A 15013-nucleotide genomic window follows, 5' to 3' on the forward strand; every position below is an offset into this window, starting at 1 on the left:
TCTATCCTCCTCAGGAACCTCACCTGTGGTGTGTGAATGCTTTCCTTTTTTTTACAGTAACCAGAGGATAAGACAGGAGGTGCCATCACTTAGTAAAATTCCGTGGTCGTCTCTTTTTGCTCTTTTTGGCTCAGTGTCCTGCTAATGGTACCAAAGATAGATTGAAATGTGTGTATTTTAATGTCAATATTGGAATGAAAATCACAAACTTTATCACAGCCTAAGTAATAGGTTCAAGGGATTTGTTCTAAAATTGAATTATCTAAAACAATTTTTGATCTGACTAGGTACTTTCCTCGGAATGTTATTATGTTTCTTTTATTACTAGAAACCTTTAAATTGTATTCCCTGCGTATTTCGCTGAACTAGTATACTGATTTTTGGAGGTCATCTTCATTGTTTTGAATAATACCGAGATCATCCGCAGACAGAAGCACGTTCAGTTACTCATCATTCGCTACCTTAATTCTTTCGTTTATTTTCCATTTCCTTTTACGAGAAGTTAAGTTGGGTTGGGTTGTTTTGGGGAAGACCAGACAGCGAGGTCATCGGTCTCATCGGACTAGGGAAGGACGGGGAAGGAAGTCGGCCGTGCCCTTTGAAAGGAACCATCTCGGAATTTGCCTCGAGCGATTTAGGGAAATCACGGAAAACCTAAATCAGGATGGCCGGACGCGGGATTGAACCGTCGTCCTCCCGATTGCGAGCCCAGTGTCTAACCACTGCGCCACCTCGCTCGCTGAAAAGTTAAGTCAATGTAAATATTAAAAGGCGTAGGCGTTAGTGCACACCCTTGTCTAGGTCCTTGGTTGACAACTACTTCTTCTTGTTGACTTCTACCAGTGTTTTTTCCAAGGCGTGTATTTTTAAAGACATATCACTACCTCAGTTGGTTGATAAGTATATCCACATTCACATATAATCTTCCGCATGCTAACACGGCTAACACGGTCGCAAGACGTGTGTTGTCTGTGTTTCAGTAGCAGCGCATGTACTGTCTGCACGCCCTGTTTTTTCGAATGAAAACACCTCCAAAGATAGTATCGCAATTGATACCATCTCAGAGAATAAAACTCCTATGGAATGTTATTAACTGATGTAAAGGTTATAAATAGAGTTCCCTTCCTTTCCATCTTTCCGAATTTTCTTTGCAGCTCGCAATCATTCAACTTCTCGCAGTCAGTTACATATCATCCAGATCTCTTCCCTCCTCACTTATCCTAATCACCGCATTCTTTTAATCACATTCAGCAACCCTATAAAATCACTAACTTTTCCTCTCCTGTTCTTTACCACTGAAGCTTCATCATCTTTCTTTTCAATTTATACCCTCCTTCTTGACCTACTTTCTCGTACTTTATTTTTATTACTACATTTTTATTTTAAAAATGAAAAAAAGTCGACAATTTATTTCTTATTTATCATCAGTGAAAGTCATTTTTTCTGTAACTGTAAAAATTACAAAAATTTTTAAGATGTGTATTTCTGCTATTCAGGGTGGGGCAAATAAAAGTGGCCCTGAGTAGATTTCCAGGATAGAAAGAAACACAGCAGAGGAAAGGAAATACAGTGCACTCATCATTTTCTAGTGAACTGTAGCCACATTTTCTAATGTGCTGGTACGTTTCGGAAAGTTTTTTGACTTTTTCAGAACAGATCACGTCTGACGCCATTTTCTGACTAAGCGATGCATGGCACTTTTTACTGGCGCTTTGACACCACTGAACTTCTCAGAAAACAACGAAATATAAATGTAGTGTGACTAGGGCCTCCCGTCGGGGAGACCGTTCGCCGGGTGCAAGTCTTTCGATTTGACGCCACTTAGGTGACTTGCGTGTCGATGGGGATGAAATTATGATGATTTGGAGAAAACAACCCCAGTCGCTTAGCGGAGAAAATCTCCGACCTAGCCGGGAATCGAACCCGGGCCCTTAGGATTGGCATTCTGTCGCGCTGACCACTCAGATACCGCGGGCGGACAGAAAAGAACTGACCACACCGTTTCCACGACTCTGTTGTCACGTAACTTTCCACAATGATTACACGCTGCTCCACTGTGAGTACCACTTCCCCTTTGCACTGCTCCACTCACCCTGTGTACAGGAACATAATGTAAGACTCCCAACGATGCCACTAACTTAATATTTATTTAAGAACAAGCAAGGATAAGATACCGATTGGAAATAAAAAGTCGGCAAAGACATTAATTAGGAAAGCGCAAACCAACAAATTAATTTTTTCACATTCGTCTTTTGATATACAGTGTATTGTTTTTAGTAGTAGAACACAGTCGATTTTTTTTTTCGTAAGAGAAGGATGTGCATTTGTAGAGCAAAAGTACTGCAGTCTAAGTGTATTTAAATGTGCGTGAATAATACAATATAGCAGACCAATACAAAGCATTTTTTTTATGGAAATGTGTGAATTTTTGTGTATTTACGACAAGCGCCAGTGCCCACGGAGTCCTTTAGCTGCCTACACTTTCACCAAAATTGTAAGGAAGCCTGATGCACAAGCAAAGATTTTTAAACAAATTCAATTCATATTCAGTTACTAATATTCAATCAATTAATTATTAATTCATTTATTTAAAAAATATATATATTACGGCTGACACAGCCTGCACTACGGTCTGAACCAGTGTGGATCAACTGGCGGGCGTACGTGACATGCGCGTACGGAGTCTACATTCACGTCCAGTGGTATCCATTCGTCTGGGCCACTTTTTTTTGCCCCATCCTGTATCAGTTTATGTATTTTAAAAGCATTAGGCTAAGGGCGAAAAGTTTGTACTTCTTACAGACATGAGGCGAAGAGGATGAAACAACAATAAATGGACAAAAAAAATGGTATGAGAAGAGTCCACTATTCCTTTATAGAAAACTGATGAAATGACCATTACATGTCACAATTAGAGCTTGCAATAACGAATTATCTCATATCTCCGAGACAGATCAATAGTTGTGCATGACAGTGGCCCGTATTGGGTACTTTAAGACAGTAAAGCTTCAAACATTTCTTCCTGCAAATAAAATGTGCTTACTGTGCTTGAGAGAAACAGCACCAGCTCGCTTACAGAAGACACGATCAGCTGAAAACACCGAGAAATTTTTCCGACCTCTGTACAACAATTACAGGGTTTTAAAAGGAAAGTCGTAAATGTATCAATAAAATTTAGTTGTTAAAAATGAAGCTACTGACACAATGTAGCATTCAGGAGTATCTATTGGAGACTGCGTGAAAGCATGTGCACATGTTAAATTGCTGGAAAAGAAAGATTGGCATCGTGGTGACTGAGCATAGTGCAACCTTAATTGGGTAGTAATACAGGTCTGACGTGAATATAACAACATTATAGCAACGATGTCACTAACTTTTTCGGGTTCAGCAAATTGGAATGAAGTTTTCCCGATACGACAACAGCTCGTGAGATCACGATTTAAATACTTAAGAATCACTCCAGAATTTACGATTGAGTACGGCATTCAATAAGAAAAATGACCCGTGAGTAATACATTTCTTGCCCAGCGCCAAAGTCATGTCAGACAAGTAATGCCTAAGGGGCTGGGAGTCGCTCTATGTTGGACATAAGTTATTTTCTGAGACACGTAAACATATTCCAGTTGTCTGCATAACAACTCGGCCTTATCTTACTGCGGAATATAATGGTAATATAGCTCCAGCAGACTCAAGTTTTTTTGTGGCTCCAGAGTGGTTACAACAAGTACTGAATCAAACAATACATTACACATGTTTTTAAACCATGAATGTAAGTCATGTAGTAGCATACACAGGAGGATATGCAATCAAATACAGTATAAGAACTGTCGAAAATGTTTGGAGAGTGGACATATCTCGATGACGCCCCGCGTAAAAAATTCGTGCATATGCCCGTACACTGAAATACTTGTCAAGAAAATCAGTCGCACACACAATGTGCTGTAGAGTGAGTGTGAAGATTGGTTTACATTTCAATGGAGAAACGCATGAAAACAAAATTTTGTTACAAAATGCAGGAAACGGTGACTAACGAGAGTGCGATATTGTTGAAAATGTATAGAACACAAGCTGTGAACACTGAAATATGTTTTCGGATGATAATGTCCCTTGTTCAGGATCGACTTTCAACAGTCATGTCGACACACAACATGAGGCAATTGCAACCAGTGTTGGCATCAGATCATAAATTGTCTTTCAGACTGATATAGGGATACTTGGAGATGAGACTTGCTCTTAGCTCCTAAAATAGTTTTTTTTTGCTAAATATATTAGCCGTTTCATTCTTCACAGCAGAAGGCAACACTAAATACATGAGGTACCTTTCTTAAATATCACACCAATATGCTTGTATACGGTTTCATTCTAGAAGCTATTTCATGTTCTAATAGTGTAATCAACCAAAGATCCCGTTACAGCTACATTAAATCACATAAATGTATGCAATTTCTTAATGACAACAGAAATAAAATATCAACATATTATTTATCAGTAAACGATTTACGTGGAGTGACGGATCAGTAATCGATTTAATTTTATGAAGTGGTTAATTTTGGATCGTCCCATTGAAATAACAGGAATTCTTGTATGATTTAGCGCCTTGCTCGTTTTGCTGATAAAACGATGCACCTCTAAATTTCCTTAACATTTTCTTGTTGCAACAGTCCTTTAGAAGACTCTTGAGTACCAATTTCCAGAAGTACATCAGTTTTAGTCTATATAAATTGGGAGATACGGGATATCCCGTCGGCGTCGAGAGTATTTGAAACGGTGCACAAGATCGGAATTGGACTAGGAAGCGAAATCGCCATTTTTGGGAGCTATCATTCCAAGCGATTTGGGAAAACTGAATTCGGGATTTGAACCCTGCTCCTCTCGAATATTTATTCTGTGCCTTAAGCACCGCTCCTCTCGCTCGGTTTAATCCGTATAGACAGCATGCTGTTGAATTTTGTATGACTAGAACTGTGGGCTGCAGTACACTGTTATAAAAAGTGATATTAAACCGAAATGAATAAAACAACTGCAGGAAGCGCACGAGAGAAGCGTGTGTTGCAGGCACGGTTTTGCATTTCACATGGAGATTCAATTCTGGATTTGCAGAATTTGTGGTATTTTTGAGATATCAGATTCCGTTGCACGTCGGAAGCAGAGCTCTGACGTTCCACTGGCAGTGAATTAATAAATAAGATAACATCCACCAAATTCTTCTTTCCGTGTGTAATCTGAACAGTTTTTGTAAAAAAGGAGAAGTGGCAGTAAAGTGAAAATTCACAAACCTTATTTAGTTTTTGTTTGAAGATTTTAGTCGGATCTCATTCATACATAAGTAAATGTTTGCATGTCACATATGAAGCACCTGTAATTGTATAACAAAAATATAATATATGTCTGAAAAACTGTTACCTGTCCACCATGACATTTGTAAATACTTTTTTGTAAACAGAAGTAGTTGATTATTTTATATATGATTAACGTTCTTAAGTTTCCATGACTATCCCTGCGCTGTATTGCTAAGTTCAAATATGTCCGTGAAACAAGTTAGTAACAGGAGTTCTGGAAAACTGATTCGTATATTGTACTGTCTAGCGGACAAATTCAAACAATAAGGGTAGGATTATATAAATGCATTAGTCACTTTCGTTTCCTTTCTCCTCCCTCCACCTTTAATTTATAATATAGTCCGATGGTGTTTTGACTACCAGTAATAGTTATAATGAAAAAAGCTCTCAATTTTACAGCTTCCTTAATACAATACGATAAACGGACTAAATTACAAGTCTCCAAATATTTTGAAATTGTCACTTCAGTGAGTATTAAATTAATTTATTTCCTTGTCTCGGATATGATTTGCTGGTTCTTCTTTTGTTTTCGTTTTATCTCTTTATTTATTTTTGCAGAGGAGCATTCTGTGTCATTCATATGTGTGGCTGTGACGAGCAGGATAAAATTTTTTTACGCGTTAAATTAGATAAGATGTCACACGCCACCATACTGCGCAAAGCATTGTTACTTCTTCGCGACGCAGCCACAAAATTTTGTGATTGATGTACAGTGAAAAGAATATGCGATTTTCCGCGTCAGAATGCTGGACATGCACTGTTCTTGTTGCACTTGCAGGTCGCAACCCAACGTCTCGGTCATCTCACATGCTACCGCAGTAATCATCAATGCCTACCGCAGGATATCATCAATGCTTGGCACCAGGAACAATTATGTCAAAGCTGTCTTGCCCCTGATAATGATGGTTAAACATAGAATCGAATTGTGGTAGAAGGAAAAATTACTTTTTTTTATATTAAAGTAACAGTCACAGTCCTCGTAGTATTAATTTGGGAATAAACTTAATATCACAAGACCTTGTATCCCAGTTTTTGAGTGAATGGATTGGTATCGCTTTCGTGTCACTTTTATCCTCGTGGCGCAAGTAGAGTCAGTTACACAATCTGGCGAGAGATATTACGACACCCATTGGGGTTACTACAAAAATATCTGTCATGTAAGTAATGGCGTAGAGAATGTCCTCTCACTACTGTTACGCAATTTTAATCTCCGAAGAAGTCTTTCTACAGAAGTTCTAATACAGTGAAAGCAGTAACTCCACCACTCCTTACATTTTCTGCGCCTGTTAAATTTCATAGAGGACGTTCTGTTGTTCCTGGAGCGGTTACTTCTTTACATATTTGGAGACAAAAGGATCTAAGTCAGCTGCGCCACAAGTTTTGAAGTTACTGTTGCTGTGGTTGAGGATGTTGGCCGCCTTGTGCCATCTTCATACAGTGCATATGTCACGACAACTGACCACTCCATGATCCACCATTCAAAAACTGCTGCGAACAGTTGTGAAATGGTATGCGTATAAACTTCACCTTACTTACCACCTTCTGCTGAGTAATGCAGGAATTTGAGTAGATTTTTCTCTTGCCTTTCTTTCAATGGTTGAAGTTGACGACATGTGGTTTTCAAAGATTTTGTGGAGTAATGAAGCACATTTTACACTCACTGGGACTGTTAACAGTCACAGTGTAGATCGTCACCGCCAACGAACGTTCATGAACTTCCGATGCACAGTAAACGCTGCAATGTGTGGTGCTGCTCAATGGTGGAATTCATGATTAGGTCCAGCCGGCTGCTGTGGCCGAGCGGTTCTAGGCACTTCAATCCGGAACCGCGCTGCTGCTACGGTCGCAGGTTCGAATCCTGCCTCTGGCCTGGATGTGTGTGATGTCCTTAGGTTAGTAAGCTTTAAGTAGTTCTAAGTCTAGAGGGCTGATGACCTCAGATGTTAAGTCCCATAGTGCTTAGGGCCATTTGAACCATTGTCACGATTGGTCTATTTTTCTTTGGGGAACTCAGACTTCAAGAACCAATGACATGCAGCGTCAACGGCACATGTTACCGTGATGAATCCGCAGCGCCAACGGCACACATTACTGTGATTGATCTGCTTCGCCAACATGTGACCACTGATCAAGGGAAGAGAAGTGCTTCGCACTCGGTTTCGATACACGATGTAGCTGCACCTCACGCTGCTCGTGACGTCACTCTGTTACTTCTTTACATATTTGGAGAAAAAAGGATCATTGGCCGATTGTTCCAAACCATGCAACCAGACAGATCAATAGACTGAACCCTCTCATGTGGCATCTAAAATTTGTTTCTTCCAATGCTTTATTCATTATTTCTCTTCTGCATTTCATTACAAATGTTTCTACAAAGTTTCATTGTTCTACGATTACTCGTTTCCCAAAGGGCCGCTCTTAAGCAGTGAAAGTTTAATTATAACCAGCCTGTGTATGACAGTAGCAGAAACGAATCAGAAATCATTCTAGCTGTTATATGGGCCACAAATGGGGAAATAGACTGACTGCATCTACATCTACATCTGCATCTACATGGTTACTCTGCAATTCACACTTAAGTGCCTGGCCGAGGGTTAATCCAGACATTTTCATACTACTTCTCTACCATTCCACTCTCGAATGGCGCGTGGGAAAAAGGAACACCTAAATCTTGCCGTTCTAGCTCTGATTTCTCTTATTTTATTATGATGATCATTTATCCCTACGTAGGTGGGTGATCGAAATTTCATAAATAGTTCTCGCCGCAAAGAAAACCGCCTTTGTTTCAGTGACTGCCACCCCAACTCGCGTATCATATCAGTGAAACTCTCACTCCTATTGAGCGATAACACGAAATGAGCTGCCCTTCTTTTCACTTTTTCGATGTCCTCCGTCAATCCTACCTGGCAAGGATCCCACTCCGCGCACCAATATTCCAACAGAGGACGGACAAGTGTAATGTAGACTGTCTCTTTAGTGGGTTTGTTGCATCTCTTAAGTGATCTGCCAACAAAGCGCAGTTGTTGTTCCGCCTCCCCACAATATTATCTATGTGGTCTTTTCAAGTTAAGTTGCTCGTAATTGTAATTCCTAGGTATTTAGTCGAATTGACAGCCCTTAGATTTGTGCGACTTATCGTATACAATAATTTATCGGATTTCTTTTAGTACCCATGTGTATGACCTCGCACTTTTCTTTGTTTAGTGCCACTTGCCACTTTTCGCACCATGTAGAAAATCTCTCTAGATAATTTTGTAATTGGAATTGATCGTCTGGTGATTTTACTAGAAGGTAATTTACGGGGTCATCTGAAAACAATCTAAGGGGGTTGCTCAAATTATCACCTAGATCATTTATGTAAATCAGGAACAGTAGGGGGCCTATGACTCTACCTTGCGGAACGCCAGATATCACTTCTGTTCTACTCGATGATTTACTGTCTGTCATTACGAACTGTGGCCTCTCTGAGAGGAAATCACGAATCCAGTCACACAACTGAGACGATACTCCATATTTACTCAATTTGATTAATAGTCGCTTGTGAGGAAGGGTATCAGAAATCTTCCGGAAATGTAGGAATATAGAATCGATCTGAGATCCCTTGTCGACAGCACTCATTACTTCATGGGAATAAAGAGCTAGCTGCGTTGCACAAGAACGATATTTTCTGAATCCGTTTGGTTATGTATCAAGAAGTCATTTTCTTCAAGGTGATTCATAATGTTGGAGCACAGTATATGCTCCAAAATCCTACTGCAAGTTGAGGTCAGAACAGAGACCTGTGACAGATTTTTGATCTCTGGAAAGTGACGTAATTCATATTGAACTTTAAATTAATAATGAATTTTCAGATAAATATTGCGTGTTGTCAAAACAGAGGCAGGTGACAGATTTTTGATTACTGGAAAAAGTGACGTAAATCATATTGAATGTTAAATTAATAATGAATTTTCAGATTCGAACCCTCTTTCCCGCATCTCATGACGATGTCCAGTTACTTGAGTCTCCATATCCGAACGTTTTGCTCTTCTGTTTCACCAGGTCCGCGAAAGACTTTCTTTAGAACGGATCCAACTAGCAGCAGGTGCAATGCTATCTCGTGTTTGGTTCTCTTCTTCTCGCTCCTGCAGAATGAGCGCTTTGTATGCAACCAGGAGCGACCGCTTTCTGGGGACGTTATTGCCTGTGACATCACAGATCGAGGGCAGAGCGGCGGAGATACTGTTGAATTTTGGAGGACGACATGGCTGAGATTGTCTACGATCCGCAGCAGACTCAGCTGCGGTTCCCACTGGGTCTTTTCCACACCGTACCGTGTGGCCAAACACTTTCTTTCCCACTGTTTAATCCGCTATACGTCAGTGCTGACGTTTGACCAACATATTAGATTGAAATCCAAATCTAAACTTAAATTATAAAAGCGGTAAGTTACCTCTCGACGTAATCACTTTATAAATCAAAGATAGTATCAGCAATAATGTGCAAGTGGTGAGGCACATTGAAACCTATGGCGAAAATTTTGGAGAGCAGGAGGATAATTACGTACAAAAGATACCCAACTCAGAACAGTGTTTGGAAATCTGGGCTCCCCATCTTAGAAAACCCGAGAAACTCGACGTAAGCAGCTTAACACGGAAGTCAGACAAGCGTTCGACATGGCCTTTTTCACACACACAGGGCTTCACCTGATTTGAAAATCACCGTAAGTGCCAGAAGATCGTGCCACTATCAAGAGACTGAACTAGTACTCGAGCGCGGATATTACCAATTGTATTTGTCTTTCTACGATGTTTTAAATTCATCCGCGTAAGTTTCCCAACAGTAGCTAAGAATATGCGATTTGCTTTATTGTAGATAACAGAGCAAGATGGAGCTGGAAGTTCATCTGAAATTTAAAAACCGTGGTGGCGTTTTTCGTACCATAACTTAGGTATACTCATTCAGATACCCGTGAATATCAACGAGGATATAATCGTCGAAAAAGCCCTCAGTTTAAATACAATTACGGAAAAGAAATTGTAGTTGAAAAATGGCTCTGAGCACTATCGGACTCAACTTCTGAGGTCATCAGTCCCCTAGACTTAGAACTACTTAAACCTAACTAACCTAAGGACATCACACACATCCATGCCCGAGGCAGGATTCGAACCTGCGACCGTAGTGGTCACGCAGCTCCAGACTGTAGCAACCTGAACCGCTCGGCCACTCCGGCCGGCTGAAATTGTAGTGAATAACAGATGCAAGACGTCAGTAAACAGGATATTAAATCTAAAAAATAGGCTGTCGCCACGTATGTGATTGCTGGATATGATAAAAATGCGGCTTCAACGAACAGTAGTGACAGTAACTGCATGAACGAAACATTACTAACTTGAGGTGTTATAGCCAAACCTCTTGTACACCACGTATAGGTAGAGAATAAATTTCAGGATTCAAGGAGAATAATATATTCACATAAGTAATGCGACCCATAGAGTCAAGTTTCACTCGTTTTCCTACCGAACGGAGTATTTTCCTTCGGATACAGCTAGGGTAACGTAATAATCTAAAATTCCGACTGTCAACTGTGAAAAATGGTTGATTTTCTGCAGTTGTTTGGAAATTCATATTGTGGTTGTTAAAGAATACGATTGCCAAAGTAAATCCATCCTTTAAAACAGCTGGAATAATTGAAGCCAGTTGTTCTTGTTCGATGGTGTACAGATTGCTCCTAAGAGGGCTTGCAAATTCCAAGATGACAGTCCTCTCACTCATACTACTGGATGTGCAAAGATTGGTTTGATGATTAAAAGACTCACTCACCTTCCACAATTTTCGTATTTTAATTTTAACAACGGGTTGTGGTGAGTGGACTGGAGAAACAATAATGTCCGCAAGAAGTTAAACAGTTTCTTCGCCAAGAATAGATCAAAGTTCAGTCGATTTCAATTCGCGATTTATACCCGTCGGTCTCGTGAACTGACAAAACGGTCGGGAGAGCGGTGTGCTGACCGCAGGCCCCTCCATACCGGCATCCAGTGACGCCTGTGGGCTGGGCATGACACTGCAGGCGGTCGATACAGTTGGGCCTAAAGGGCATGTTCGAGCGGAGTTTTTTTTTAATTTTTTATTTGTACCTATACATCTACATGGCAACGGCCTTGCCGCAGTGGATACACCGGTTCCCCTGAGATCACCGAAGTTAAGCGCTGTCGGGCGTGGTCGGCACTTGGATGGGTGACCATCCAGGCCGCCATGTGCTGTTGCCATTTTTCGGGGTGCACTCAGCCTCGTGATGCCAATTGAGGAGCTACTCGACCGAATAGTAGCGGCTTTGTTCAAGAATACCATCATAACGACCGGGAGAGCGGTGTGCTGACCCCACGCATCTCCTATCAGCATTCTCCTCTGAGGATGACTCTGCAGTCGGATGGTCCCGGTGGGCTACTCGTGGCCTGACGACGGAGTACTTATACATCTACACACACTGACGAAAAAATTGTAACACAAAAACATAGTTAATGTAGAGTAATGAAATTTCGGGAATTAATGTAAGCTCGAGGTATGCAATTGCAAATGTGAAATGCTGGTATGTTAATAACCGGTTTAATCGCAAGAACGTTGAATGAAAGAATGCGAACGTGCATGCACTGTATTGTACAGTTTCCGGGGGTCGATTTGTGGGATGGAGTTCCATGCCTGTGGCATTTCAGTTGGTCAATACGGGGGCAGTAATGCTGTTTGCGGTTGTCGCTGGAATTGCGTCCGATGACATAGTCCCACATGTGCTCGATTGCAGGCAGAGCTGGTGAGCAAGCATGCCAAGCGACATGGCGACACTCTACAACCGTGTTGGGCTTCAACAGCGGTATGTGGACGAGCGGTATCCTATTGGAAGACACCTCCTGGAACGCTGTTCATGAAGGGCAGGTCGAATCACCAGACTGACGTACAAATGTGGAGCCGAGGTGAGTGGGATGACAACGAGAGTGCGCTTCTTGTGATATGAAATCGCAGCCGAATCCATAACCGTAGGTGTAGGTCCAGTGTGTCTAGCACACAGACAGGTTGATCACTGGCAGCGAGGTAGAACCAGCTTTCATTAGAAGACACAGCAGACCTTCAACCTGCCCTCCAATGAGCTCTCGATTGACACCACTGAAGTCGCAAATGGTGGTGTATTGGAGTCAGCGGAACGCACGCTACAGAGCTTCTGGTGCTGTCCTTGAAGTAACCGTTTGTACACTACTGGCCATTAAAATTGCTACACCAAGACGAAATGCAGATGATAAACGTGTATTCATTGGACAAATATATTATACTAGGACTGACATGTGATTACATTTTCACGCAATTTGGGTGTATTGATCCTCAGAAATCAGAACCCGGAACAACGACCTCTGGCTGTAATAACGGCCTTGATACGCCTGGGCATTGAGTCAAACAGAGCTTGGATGGCGTGTACAGGTACAGCTGCCCATGCAGCTTCAACACGATACCACAGTTCATCAAGAGTAGTGACTGGCGTATTGTGACAAGCCAGTTGCTCGGCCACTATTGACCAGACGTTTTCAGTTGGTGAGAGGTCTGGAGAATGTGCTAGCCAGGGCAGCAGTCGAACATTTTCTGTATCCAGAAAGGCCCGTACAGGACCTGCAACATGCGGTCGTGCATTGTCCTGCTGAAATGTAGGGTTTCGCAGGGAACGAATGAAGGGTAGAGCCACGGGTCGTAACACATCTGAAATGTAACGTCCACTGCTCAAAGTGCCGTCAATGCAAACAAGAGGTGACCGAGACGTGTAACCAACCGCACCCCATGCCATCAAGCCGGGTGATACGCCAGTATGGCGATGACGAAATCACGCTTCCAGCGTGCGTTCTCCGCGTAGTCGCCAAACACAGATGCGACCATCATGATGCTGTAAACAGAACCTGGATTCATCCGAAAAAACGACGTTTTGCCATTCGTGCACCCAGGTTCGTCGATGAGTACACCATCGCAGGCGCTCCTGTCTGTTCAAAAAATGGTTCAAATGGCTCTGAGCACTATATGACTTAACTTCTGAGGTCATCAGTCCCCAAGAACTTAGAACTACTTAAACCTAAGTAATCTAAGGAAATCACACACATCCATGCCCGAGGTATGATTCGAACCTGCGACCGTAGCGGTCGCGCGGTTCCAGACTGTAGCGCCTAGAACCGCTCGGCCACAACGGCCGGCATTCCTGTCTGTGATGCAGCGTCGAGGGTAACCGCACCCATGGTCTCCGAGCTGATAGTCAATGCTGCTTCAAACGTCGTCGAACTGTTCGTGCAGATGGTTGTTGTCTTGCAAACGTCCCCATCTGTTGACTCAGGGATCGAGACGTGGCTGCACGATTCGTTAAAGCCATGCGGATAAGATGCCTGTCATCTCGACTGCTAGTGATACGAGGCCGTTGAGATCCAGCACGGCGTTCCGTATTACCCTCCTGAACCCACCAATTCCGTATTCTGCTAACAGTCATTGGATCTCGACTAACTCGAGCAGCAATGTCGTGATACGATAAACCACAATCGCAATAGGCTACAATTAGACCTTTATCAAAGTCGGAAACGTGATGGTACGCATTTCTCCTCCTTACACGGGGCATCAGAACAACGTTTCACCAGGCAACGGCGGTCAACTGCTGTTTGTGTATGAGAAATCGATTGGAAACTTTCCTCATGTCAGCACGTTGTACGTGTCACCACTGGCGCCATCCTTGTGTGAATGCTCTGAAAAGTTAATCATTTGCATATCACAGCATCTTCTTCCTGTCGGTTAAATTTCGCGTCTTTAGCACGTCATCTTCGTGGTGTAGCAATTTTAATGGCCAGTTGTGTTACAGTTCGTTGTGTCCCTGTGGTGCTAACAGCTGCTCAAATTGCTGCTGCAGATGCAGTACAAAAGGTCAGACCCATAAACCGAACACAATAGTCTTCCCTCTCTTTAGTACCACGTGCCGTCCGGAGCTCGGTGTTGTTGCGATCGTACATTCTCGTGAACACCGCTGTCAGCAATCATATATACTCGTAGTTTCTACTTTACTGCCAAGTCTTCTGCAATATCGCAGAAGGAAAATCCAGCTTCTCATAACACTATTACACGGCCTCGTTCAAATTGAATGAGGAGTTGATAATGTCGTCTGTGCCGCCTTAAAGTCATTCTTGACTAACGTTAACTCATACCGTCCAGTCTCTAAGGTAACTAACGCTCACGACTGTTACAGCGTGTATCAAAGCAAAGATGATCTGCATCCTCATTTTGCCGCTACTAGTGCCTCTCTTAGGCGACTGGTGCGAAATTTGAATAGACATCATGTTTCAGATGTGGAAACACGTCTACCACCCTTTATTTTATCTCGCACTACTCCTTCTTGGTGTTGGTATTTGTTTTCCGTCAGCGGATATTTCACAAAGCAATGCACACTACAAGGCGAAGGGTACATCGTACTAGTACGGTCAGTTTTCTTTTCTATTCCATTCGTGTTCTGAACGAGTGAAAAATGGCTGTCGCGATGACTCTGCACGCGCTTTGTCCTCTCTTCTCTTACTACTATGATGCCTCTTCGAGATATACGGTGACTGCGACATAATGATCACACAATGATCCCTCAATCTTCTTCTAATGGAGGCTCCCACAGTTTACTCAACGGGGTTTTGGGGCAACTA

At 42.2% G+C, this 15013-nt stretch overlaps 1 protein-coding gene and 1 pseudogene across 2 annotated transcripts in view; one reads left to right on the forward strand and one right to left on the reverse strand.

Moving 5' to 3' along the window:
* The window catches only part of LOC124605586 (complexin), a 737935-nt gene that overhangs the window by 260374 nt on the left and 462548 nt on the right, over positions 1-15013 (reverse strand). The window lies entirely within an intron of this gene.
* LOC124607893 lies at positions 11470-11587 on the forward strand (annotated as a pseudogene).

The sequence above is a fragment of the Schistocerca americana genome, chromosome 3 (genome assembly GCF_021461395.2).
Source record: "Schistocerca americana isolate TAMUIC-IGC-003095 chromosome 3, iqSchAmer2.1, whole genome shotgun sequence".
Classification (NCBI taxonomy): domain Eukaryota; kingdom Metazoa; phylum Arthropoda; class Insecta; order Orthoptera; family Acrididae; genus Schistocerca; species Schistocerca americana.